The sequence below is a fragment of the Antedon mediterranea genome, chromosome 9 (assembly GCF_964355755.1).
Source record: "Antedon mediterranea chromosome 9, ecAntMedi1.1, whole genome shotgun sequence".
NCBI lineage: Eukaryota > Metazoa > Echinodermata > Crinoidea > Comatulida > Antedonidae > Antedon > Antedon mediterranea.
Genome location: NC_092678.1, coordinates 11,284,001 through 11,296,422, shown reverse-complemented (window position 1 = coordinate 11,296,422; position 12,422 = coordinate 11,284,001). Strand labels below are relative to the sequence as shown.

Sequence of the window (12,422 nt, the reverse complement as noted above, 5' to 3'; positions counted from 1 at the left end):
TAATATCAAGGATAATCAGTATAATAATTATTAATATAGCCACTGTTACTAGTTTTATTCTACATGCTAAAGTAAATAAAAATCCACTAGAAAACAAACAAGTCTGAATGTTATGCTTATTAGCCATGTTATGTTTGTTACTGTAGGCCTATGATTGTTTGCAATGTCCACATATTATTTCCGTGGGCATATCCATAGTGTATCATATCACTCACAAAAAAAGACGTGTGAGGTTCTTTCTTTAGATTTTGAAGAATGATTTGTGTTACAGGTTGACACATGAGTCAAATGCTCAAGATATTGGCTAACGCCATGGGACCCTTGGCTTATCAATGAATAATAAATACAGTACTACTTTCGTTCAATTGAAATCGGAATCTGACCATTTCATTAAATTGGGTGTGATTAGGCCTAAACATATAATAATTTATTAAAAAGGTACAATAAAAACAAATGCATCAGAGGCGTAAAGAACCCACGGTCAATATCATGTAAAATTTATATGGTATAAGCACTGTGGAAGGGGTCATTATTATTAAACTGGAAATTCGGCTTATCAACAAATAAATCTTTCGTTTAAAATGTAAAATAAGACTGCAAAATTGGGCTTATCAACAAATAAATACTTTCGTTCAAAATGTAAAATAAGACTGCACAATTGGGCTTATCAACAAATAAAATACTTTTTTTTCAAAATGTAAAATTAAGACTGGAAAATTGGGCGTATAAACAAATAAATACTTTTTTTCAAAATGTAAGAAAACATTTTTAAAATATAATCCTTAAGCTCTGTCTATACTATCAAACTAAATATGATGTGCCCATATTATATAGACATGATGATGTCCACTACGATATTCGGGCATATCACTACCATATTTGGGCACATCACACTTTTTTTGTTAAACTAGTTGGGACAGTGTAGACACAGAACTATGTGATCGAAACATAAGTCGGAATTGGACTGACGCGATTGATTTAATTGGGTATTTTTATTAATGTAATGATTCACTAAAAACTATAATACCGATAAGCGTTTGGTATTGATCAATGGTGCAAAAAACCCTGAGAAATAATGGTATAACGCGATTTGGTGATAGCTTAGCAATAATAAAACCCATATACTATTATTATAAATACCTATTACAAATCCATTCATATAACTTTTCATCGCGAACCGAAAATGTATAAATGTTATTCTACAGACAGTAATTATATATTCAAAAGCCATATTATTATTATTATCAATACCTAAATGTGATAGTAATAACCACATAAACATAAATTATTCCCAATACAAGTTTGTGTGTTTAATTCTAGAAAGAAATGACTGTGCTGACAGGCCAATGACATAAATCACAAGTAAAGTCCCAATTGTTCACTTGCGTTTTGATTGGCCGACCTATTATATTAAATTAATGAAGACTGTTCTTACAACTGTCCAGTTTTTTGTAAAAAATATTTCTTGTTTTAATCTATAATCATAATCCATCATATTGATGGCAGGTAATTTCCAAATGTAGCTGACATGTTCACATTAAAAAAAATCTATATCATGCTCCATCATATTGATGGCAGGTAATTTCCAAATGTATACTTGCGTGTTCAATTTAAAAAATCAAAAAAAAAAATCTATATAAATCATAACACATCATATTTGATGGCAGTGAATTTTATAATTTTACTAATTATTATTGTGTATACTGTAAATAATTTCATAATTATGCAATTATATTATATTTATTATACAGTAGGCCTATGCTGTAGTTCAAAGGTCAATAACAATACTATCGGCCATTCTTGTACAAAATGTGCCATTAGACTGGATAGAAACACATGTTTTAAATAATTTAAAAAGAAAAAAAATGTCATAAGACCAACATTTTCAGAGTTATATTATTAATTATATTTGACTAATAGTTCAAAGGTCAATAGTTGTAGAATTGGCCATTTTTTGTAAAAATATATATTATAATAAATATGAATGTATAGTTTCTGAACAATTTATTTCGTGTCTCTCCGATTATTGGTTACTGAGATATGATAAATCAAGGTCAAAGGTCAAAATGTCAGAAATAAGACTTGCATCCATTTTTTGACAAAATGTGTCATTAAAGTGAATATAAAATCATATATTTAAAACATTTTGACACCAAAATTAATTATCTGTGACTAGTGGTTCTCGAGATATAGGGTAATTATAAAAAATGGCCGCCATTTTTAATTATGCAAATTAAGGGCTTAGATGGCCGAATTTCGCTTGGGATCCGCCATTTCGTAATCAGCGAGGTCGAAATATCCTAAATCAAGTGGATCCCAGCTTCTACCCAATGCTTCTTGATTCGTTTTCTAGGCCGTTTTTTGAGAAATGGAACCTGTCTATATTAATAATTAAAACATTTAGAAAGATGTAGGAATAATTTCAATTCATTAAGAATCATTACAGTCAGCCAGGGGAACTGATTTGTTTTTTATAAAAGGGCAGGCTTACATAAACCAATTATTTAAAATTAATTAATAGGCCAGCATACTATACCTTTTGTTGAAAAAATCTGTAAGCTTCTTACATTGCTTTGCGCTATTTTTTAAATGTTGCTGCTCTTCTCTTTTTTTTTCTTTTTGTCGACGGCATGTTTTTACGAATGTGATCGGATAATAATGTGGACGATAAATATAACACACTTGTGCGCTACCCGATAGTAGCCAGTGTTGGGAAAAACTGGGTAAAAGGTGAAGCTATTTAGAGAGAGACACATGCGCAGTGTAACTGATTGGAAACAGATTAGTCCTATACTTTTTTGTGACTGTCCGTGTAAAAGACTAAAAACAATTTAAAATATTAATAATAAATACACTTGATTTGTATTTTTACAATAATTATTAATATTAATGACAACACGGCGATATGACGAAGAGAAGATGGTGGCGCCTGGCCGTGTACAAACTACAACACACATGTTGCGGTACCGCAGAAGAAAACTGGGTAAAATTTCAACTTCTGTGAACTCTCTATATTAAGTACTAATCTCGTCCCTGCTCAGCTCTGTGCGGTTAATCTGACGCATGCGCAGAGTGAATTTACCGATTGGTTGTGTACTGTGGTTGTGAAATGTGGATTGTGAGCAGTACTGTACTTTTTCTGTACTCGCCAAGTTGCTCCGCCGGCGGGTGGTGGCTCGGCGCACACCATAAAATGAAGTAGGATCCAAAAAAGTTTGATTAATTTTTATCATCAGACTGAGAATGATTGTTTGCATTTGTCTTCAGATAATAGTATCGGTGAAAAATAGGCTTGAGCTTTGACTCAGGCCCAGCCTAAGATTATGAACTCTAGGCCTACTGTAGGCTAGGCCTAGTTTTAAAAAAAGGGCACTTTCGAAAAAGGGGGTTTCGAACCCTACGAACCCCCCTGGCTTGTAATCTATCTAGTGTGCCTGTAACATGGTGGGACCAAACCCTATTAGTCACACAGGCTATTCACCCCTTACTCTCCCCGATGTCTACTTAACTTGGAACACTACATTCCTGAGGTGGGTCTTCCAAGGAAAGTCAATCAGGATGTGGTACCATTTAATTAGTCATCCTTCCTGTCCCCTTAATATAAATATATGTTTTGTAGTTAAGTTAGTTAGTTCGGGTATTGATTCTTGAGACTATAACATCAGTCAGAATCACTACGTTTCACATTGTTTTATAATATTACTTTTTGATTGAATAAATATTATATTTTGTACATTGAATAATTGTGTGCCATCGTTATTGCCTTGGCCCTCGACACGACTACCGTTACAGTGCCCAATACAAAATAAAATGCAACCGATATCAAAAGTAACTGATACAATAACAGCGTATCTTGGCCTAGCCTATTATTGGCTCTCCATAGAAAATACGGAGCTCTGCAATTTCGCACCACATCGTTATATCTTCGATTTCTCACCTAAACTTGACTTTTTCACACTCACAACATAATATTATGTAACATGTTTATACGATGCGACCACTTACAAAGTAATTTTTGTTAAATAACAATAGTTTTCAAAACATTTTAAACGATACTGAACTCGTTGTAAACACAGAGGTATATTCAGAGCGTCATTTCGACGATCGAGCATTCTCTACTTCTACGGAGCGCCATTTATGCCTTTATTTACTTACGAAATAGAAATAGTACTACGGTAGCTGCTCCACTGGACCAAATTTAGCACTAGTGGAGCGCAGTGATATAAAATAGAAATAAGTCACTAATTTTAATATTCTTTTCGTATGTTAATACACTGTGCTCAAGTGGACACAATTTGGCGCCAGTGAGGAGCACAATAATATAAAATAGAAATAAATCACTGAATTTTAATATCTTTTCGTATGTTAATACACTGTGCTCAAGTGGACCCAATTTGGAGCCAGGAGAGCACAGTGAAAAATGTGACTTACCTTTAGGTGACCATGACGCACCCATTTTGACGCACTGTGACCATGTTGTTTATGATATGATGGGTGGTAAAGTGACGGACATTTACACACCTTGTTCATTGATGTGACGTACCATCTAGGTTTTTTGACGCACCCCTGCGACAGTAATTATTTGTAAATGACGCACCCATGACGCACCTCTCCCGGGGGTCGTATAGTGGGTCATACAATTGACAAGTGCATTAGGTCTTGGGTCTTAGCGTGACAGTTACCCTACATAATGGCCCAAAATTGTGTGGTGTGAAACTGCAGTAGCACCCAAAATACCAGATGTTGATTTTATCGCAACCAAAATTAGATGCATCCGATTTCAAGCGCAACTGATTTCATCTGTCACCCGCCTTTTAAAGTTTTGGTTAGGCCCCTATTACGCCTACAACAAGTAAGTACAATACGTTCCATCCATGTTTATTTTGTGTTTGGGGCGACTTTGCGATGGGGCGAGTTTATATTTATGAGGGACATCCAGGCCCAGGCCTACCTAATAATTAGGCAATCCCTATTATTAATAGTAGTAGTGAGGCCAGCCAACCTATCTAAGGCCTCTAGCTAGGCCTATACTAGGCTAGGCTATACTATAGCCTGGGCCTAGGGGTTATCCGGGCCTAGGCTAATAGGTAGGCATAGGCCTAGTAGGCGTAGGCCTAGCCTAGGCCTAGCCTCTAATAAAGTAGGATACGGTCCGCCTAAAAACAGGAAAAAACAAAAAACACCGGAAAATACCCAAAAATATCGGAAAAAAAAACAAAAAAACCAAAAGAAACCTGAAATTACCACAAAAAAAATGACTATTTACCGGAAAAAACAACAGATAGGCCTAGGCCTAGTTAACAAAAATGTGATTTTTCTGTCAAAATCGATCGTCAAACGCCCAGTACAAGCAAAGATCTTATATACTAGGCCTACTACTACTAGGCCTATAGTATCAGCGTTGCCAGCAATAAAATTTAAATTATGCCGTATCCTGTCTCAAATAATGCCAGATTGGGAAAAATAATACAAGATCCCCAAAATGTGGCCCTAAACAGCGCCACCAACGGTTGTATGTCTAATAAACGTTTGTAAAACCCCAACTGACACAAAATAGGGCCTAAAATTGTATCCCTATGTCGTTCAAAATTTATATTTTTAGTTTTGTGAGAAATAACTAATAATTCTAAAAATATCTGGGGTGCAAAAATGGTAATTGCAAATGACACCAACACGAACCCAGGCCCCCCCCCCCCCCACCACAAAAAAAAAAAACCTGTTACACATGGAAATTTAGAATTTTTGAGCTGAGATATGAGAGCTGCTCGATCTTGGCACTTAATTTAAAATATGAAAGGATCTTAGCCCACCATAATTAGAAAATGGCAATTATATATAAGTAAGTGTCTCCCGGACCTCAGCCCCACACCATGGTTGATAAGAAAATTTGGAAAAATGCTGATGGCCGGAAATGCTACTTAATTTAAAATATGAAATAAAAATATATTTATTAGTGTCTCCAGAAACTTATGGCACCATAGTTCTAAAATGGCAATTATAATGAAAAATAGGAAATAAAAATATATATTAAGTGCCACCATGGTTGGGGCTGAGGTCCGAAAATTTGGAAAAATAGAGCTGCTCGATGACCGGAAATGGCACTTAATTTCAAATATGAAATAAAAATATATTTATTAGTACCTCCAGGATCTTAGCCCACCATAGTTCGAAAATGGCAATTATAATTTAAAATAGGAAATAAAAATATATAAGTGTCTTTAGGACCTCAGCCCCACCATGGTTGGGGCTGAGGTAAAAAAAATGGGAAAAATAGAGCTGCTCGATGGGCGGAAATGGCACTTAATTTGAAATAAAAATTACCTCGCCCACTACTGGGGCTGAGAGGTGAAGAACATTTGGAAAAATAGGGTTGCTACGACGATGCAAATGGAACATAATTTGAAATATGGAAAACAAATTCTCTAGAAGAAATTCTTTTTAAAATTAGAGCTTGTAAGTTACCAGAAATTGACATTTTAAGGGCTGGGGTAGGGGTGTGGCCGCTTTATAATTATGAACTGAAAAAACAAAACCCCTTTCATAATGTTTTCGTTCAATTGTCTCTACACCCGTGGGGATCCAATAACCTGCATGAACTCTGAAATACAACATAATTGGCCAATAGCTAGCCTCTTCGGATTTGTTGTACTGCCTATAATATCGCACACACGGTAGTTTTCGAGCAGCCTTCCTATCCGAAGAGTCGATTAAGTCCGAAACGAAAGGATGGAAGAACTACTGTATTGTACGGAAAACCCGAACAGATCTGTTTTGTACGATATGATATTGTATAAGGTGATAATAATGTATTAAATTGCAAGATTTATAAACAAAATATTTTAATTTTGTTTTGTGGTATATTATTTTTTTGGTTGTTCAAAAAACACAAAATTATGCCAGATTATACTAAAAACGGCTAAATAATGCCGCGGCCTTATGGCAGATGCCGTGGGCCTCCAAATAATGCCAAAAAGCATAATAATGCCAGAAATGGCAACTATGTATGTATAGTATAATTATAAGATCTTTGGTACAAGTAAACCTTTTGTATAGAGGGCGCAGTCAGATTATGGTTAAAACGTTTTGCTCAATATATTTATAGCAGCAATTATTAATTGATAATAGGCCTAGTAATTAGTTTGGGGACTTCCTCTGACGTTCGCATTCGCAACAAATGTTATTTTTAGTCGCATTTTTATCCGAATTATTACTCATTTTGTTTGTATATTGACATGATATATGTTCATTTATTCTGTGCATGTTAAAATATGTTAAATGCATATCGCCGCAAATTACTCAATTATTATTTTTGTGTTGGGTCTGATATGTTCGTTTTATTTATGCACATGTGTTCTTAAGACCAAAGCTCCATGATAAACATTGAATTACTCCTGTATTGTATTAAAAACCAATCAAATGAAGACGACAAAGTTTTATTAAATTTATTTTTTTTATCACTAATTTTCTTGTTGATTCTGCTTGTATTGATGTGTGGGTTCCTGATAATCCTCTTTGTTCCTTAGGTAACCTAAGCAATGGAAGGAAAAACGTTTTAATTAAATTTCTTTTTTTTTTCTTAGCATTTCTTTTTTCATAGCCAAACTATTAATACGCCATCTGTAGGCCTACTAAGAGAGTATCACTGACAGTTGAATTTGTTTTTCGCCAAGACTCCATGATACAACTAAACTGGAATGAAAACAACAAATCTAATAAATGCAAATTGTAGTGGAATAACGTTAAGAATGATAAAAAAATAAAATAAAAAATACTATAATATATGCGTGAATGGCGCGCCATAGAAATGTGGCCGAAACGGTCAAATGCCGTTAAAACAATAATACATGTTATAATATTATGGGCGGCCATTCTTGATCGAGGTCTAAAAAAAATAAATATTTAACAATACTGTAATATTATAATTAATTTTAATCAATATATATATATTTTCGTAGGCACGTATGTCACCCCTTTTCTTTGCGTCTCCTTTTATAACCAACAATGGCCAATTTCATTAGGCGCAGGAGCCCCGGATGCGATTTTTTTTTTCGTACATAAGTTGGGGACCCCCTCATGAAACGTCACAAAATAGACATGAATAATTCATCAGTTAAATTTTCTTGTTCCGTGTGCACCCAAGCGTATAGCAACAAGAAGTGATTACACAATTAGTGCGGTACGATTCTAGGCCTATCTCCGCTGTTGTTGCGGCGTGCGATTTCATAGAAGAATAGCGGCGTTTTGTGTGGATTGTCGAAATAATCAGCCTTTAGTTTATGGTGTTTTTAATATAATTTATTACTAAAGGATTACGTGTTAAAATTATAGTTTCTATTAATACTATTAGGCCTAATCATTAGTCTCTAAACCCATGTCTATTCTAGTAGTAGCTGTGTGGGTGTGTGTGACGTGTGTGTGTTGGTATGACCAAAGATAGTGTAACTATGACCATGGAGAAATAAGTTATTATTATTATTATATTTCTCCATGGTATGACACAATCCGAGTAATAATTCATCAAAATTAAACAATAACCATTATAATACACAAAAATACATTTTTTATTCTCGTGGGTCAAATCTTCCCATCTCATGTGTTCATATACGCGCATTTTTAAAGTTCCTCTGAGTACATGCATATGTTTGATAATAAAATAGCAGAATTTAAAAAATACAGTACACAAATTATACACATTCTTTATTCCTGTGGGTCTAAGCTTTCTTTGGCCTATGTCCAATGAATTACTACTTAGTTTAATGTCTTGCCTAGCTGTCGATTAGCCTCGACTCGACACATTTTGTGTGAAGAAGAGTGCGCGAAGGCAAAATAAAAAAATGTATTTTTGTGTAATGTTTATTGTTTAACTGACTTATTACTCGGACTGTGTCATACCTAACACACAAGTCACACACACCCACACAGCTACTACTAGAATATACAGGGGTTTAGAGACTACTAGTAGTAATTAGGCCTAATAGTATCAATAGAAACTATAATTTTAACACGTAATTCTTTAGTAATAAACTAAAGGCTGATTATTTCGACAATCCACACAAAACTCGGGTGTGTAGAAAGCGACGACCTCGAATTGGACGACCCCAACGACCCGGGCGACCTCGAATTGGACGACCTAGAATTGGACGACCCATAACACGAAACCGACGACCCCTATAATAGCCTAGCCTAGCCTAGGCCTAAGTATGGTATAACATCCCGAAGCCGAACATAACCAAAGATCTTTAAACCATACCTTATAATACTCGCAAGCAAGCAATTGATTGGAAAAATACAGAAATATCGCCATTTGATACTGAATGTGTCGACACGAACAAACGAACAGATATGGAACGCCAAGAGTGCATCATTAAAACTGCATTCGACTCGATTAGCACACGAAATATCATAAACATGGCAAACCAGGCCCCTTTTTCAGCGGCAGGTAAGGTTTGACCATGGAGGTAGTACTCCATGGTTTGACCAGCTCCATCATGGTTTGACCATGGAGGTATAAAAATATTTTTATACCTCCATGGTTTGACCGTATACAATGCATGTGTGAAATGTAAAGCTTTCTTATGGCCCCGCTTATGGCCCTCCCCATGCAGGATTAGGCCAAGTTGAGCCGCCGACAAGTTGAGGCGCCGCCAGAAAAACGTTATTTTCTATGAAACGCCAAATGCTTACTTTCGCCGGTGCTCGTTTCTATTTAATAGAAGTTCTATTTATATTAATTATTAGATATAACGATGTATATTCCAAAGTTTATATATCACGGTTTTTAGTATATATTATTAAATATTATAATTAAAGAGAAATAATTATGAATATCTGACTTGTAGATTCCAAAATATAAGGCCTAAAACATGAATGAAAATGATCGTTTTTAGCCAAAAATGACGTAAACATGTTGCCCTCTCAGGCGGCAGTTGAAGTAAAATATTTGCATAAAATCACCGTTTTTTAGAAAAATATTTTGTGTATTAACATTGTAAAATTCAATAAAATATGATATTAAAAGATAGTAAATAAAAAATAATAATTATTTAACCTCATTCGAAGAATATCAATACTCTATTAGTCCTGAGAGACAACGTGATTTTACGTGGTAGGCATACACGCGAGAAAAATATTATGGAGTGCACTGCATTTTTACCTTGAAAGATTAAAAACAATTAAATTATTAAATATGACTACTTTCCTTTGCTGTTTCAAACCAACAAAATTGTAGTATGTAATTATTATTTATTTTCATGACACAATAAACCTAAAGACCATGAACTTATGTAGGGCCTCTAGGACACCACTCTATCACTACGCGAAATGTCGTAAAAGACGCACTGGCCGTTTCATAGAAATTACCGGCGGCTCAACTTGTTGTCGGCGGCCCAACCGGTCATATCCCCCCATGCACATGTTACGCTGCTTGGTAGGCCTATAGTGTTCGTTATAAGAAGACGAGATGTAATTATACGTCCATGGTTTAACCATGTATTGTATAATATTTATTTCTTTTTAATTTATTTTTAATATGTCGAATGCAGTTTTAATGATGCACTCTTGGCGTTCCATATCTTTTCGTTTGTTCGTGTCAGTATCAAATGGCGATATTTCTGTATTTTTTCAATCAATTGCTTGCTTGCGAGTATTATATAATAAGGTATAGTTTAAAGATCTTTGGCTATGTTCGGCTTTGGGATGTTATACCACACTTAGGCCTAGGCTAGGCTAGGATAGGGGTCGTCGGTTTCGTGTTATGGGTCGTTCAATTCGAGGTCGTTCAATTCGAGGTCGCCCGGGTCGTTGGGGTCGTCCAATTCGAGGTCGTCGCTTTCTACACACCCCACAAAACTCCGCTATTATTATGAAATCGCACGCGGCAACCACAGCGGAGATAGGCCTAGAATCGTACCGCACTTGTGTAATCACTTCTTGTTGCTATACGCTTGGATGCACACGGAACAAGAACATTTAACTGATGAATTATTCATGTTTATTTTGTGACGTTTCATGATGGGGTCCCCAACTTATGTACGAAAAAAAAAATCGCGCCCCGGATAGCGTTACGAAGTCGTTAACTCTGTCAGCCCATGGTCAGCCCAATTCCGGTCCAAGGACAATTTCAATAACTAAAACTAAAAGTGTGCTGTTCATTTCCCATTGACCAATGAACACAAATGTAACTGGACCTAAATTTCTTGCTATTCAACCTTGGGTGCAAATTATACAAATAATTGATGTCAGGCCACTGACTACTCTAGAATTCACTATCAATCCGGGTTCGTTCTCGGTTTCTCATTCTTCTGACAGTTGCCCGACAGATGGTGAAAATATGAAACAATTAAAATTCTACCCCTTCTGTTTTCTCGTTTGCCTCTCGCAGATTGGAACGTATTGCGAGGGTCACGCAAGGGGGCGGCAAGGCATTGGGTGGGTGGGGGGGAGGGGGGGGGGTGGTGTATTTACAACCATTGAATTCCTAAGGTCAACTGTTAGTGTTAGATTTTACTTTTCTAGTGCTTTTAAAATTATTTAAATTATAAAAAAAAAACACCGCATAATTATTTGTTTCAGAACATTAAAAATGTCCATTTATTGACACCGAGCATTCCAATATACTCGTTCATGCTTATTTTTCAAGATAAAAGTAATTATTAGGCAAAAAAATAAAAAATTAATGTGTTGTAGGTAAATCCCAAATGGTCGTTAGGAAATTTTTCCAAAAAATGTGTTGCCGGCAAAAAAACGAACAATTTACACAAATAATAAAAAAAAAACAAGACTTTTAAAAACACTTTTCATAGCACCCTAGTTTGTGAGCAGCCTTACTATCCAATGAGTCGATCGAGTCCGAAACAAAAGGATGGATGCACTATTGTACGAACAAATCCTGACAGACTAGCTGTTTTGTACGATATGATATTGTGTAAGGTGATATACACGAAATTGCAAGATTAAACAAATATTATTCTTGTTCTGTGGTATATTATTTTTTTAGTTATTCAAAAAACACAAAATTATGCCAGATTATACTAAAAACGGATAAATAATGCCGCGGCCTTATGGCAGATGCAGTGAGTCTCTAAATAAAGCCAAAAAGCATAATAATGCCAGAAATGGCAACAACTATGCTCAACATTCAACAACCTCGTGCGCAAAGGGTACAGCTCAATCTTCTCACTCGGAACGGTAAAGAACGCAAAAAGAAATGGACAAGAAATGGACAGAGCCATGTGGGGTCATTAAAACTGAATTGGACTGGGTCATTAGATAATGAGGAAACTAGACAATTGGCCAATGGGACCCAAGAATCTAGGAGGTTGTTTTGAATACCGGCATATTAAAAACTGTCAATTTTAGGGGTTTATCACATGATCGATGTATTAAATGAATAAAAATAATAGAATAATAAGACTTAAATTTTT

The 12,422-nt window shown here is 35.3% G+C and overlaps 1 protein-coding gene across 1 annotated transcript in view; it reads right to left on the bottom strand.

Moving 5' to 3' along the window:
* Nucleotides 1-5,418, bottom strand: part of LOC140058725 (rabenosyn-5-like) — a 61,716-nt gene extending 56,298 nt beyond the window's left edge. The window contains exon 1 of the mRNA XM_072104446.1: nucleotides 5,267-5,418. The gene's annotated coding sequence lies outside the window, so the exon portion shown is untranslated. The remainder of the gene's footprint in view (nucleotides 1-5,266) is intronic.
* Between the last annotated feature and the right edge of the window lie 7,004 nt (nucleotides 5,419-12,422).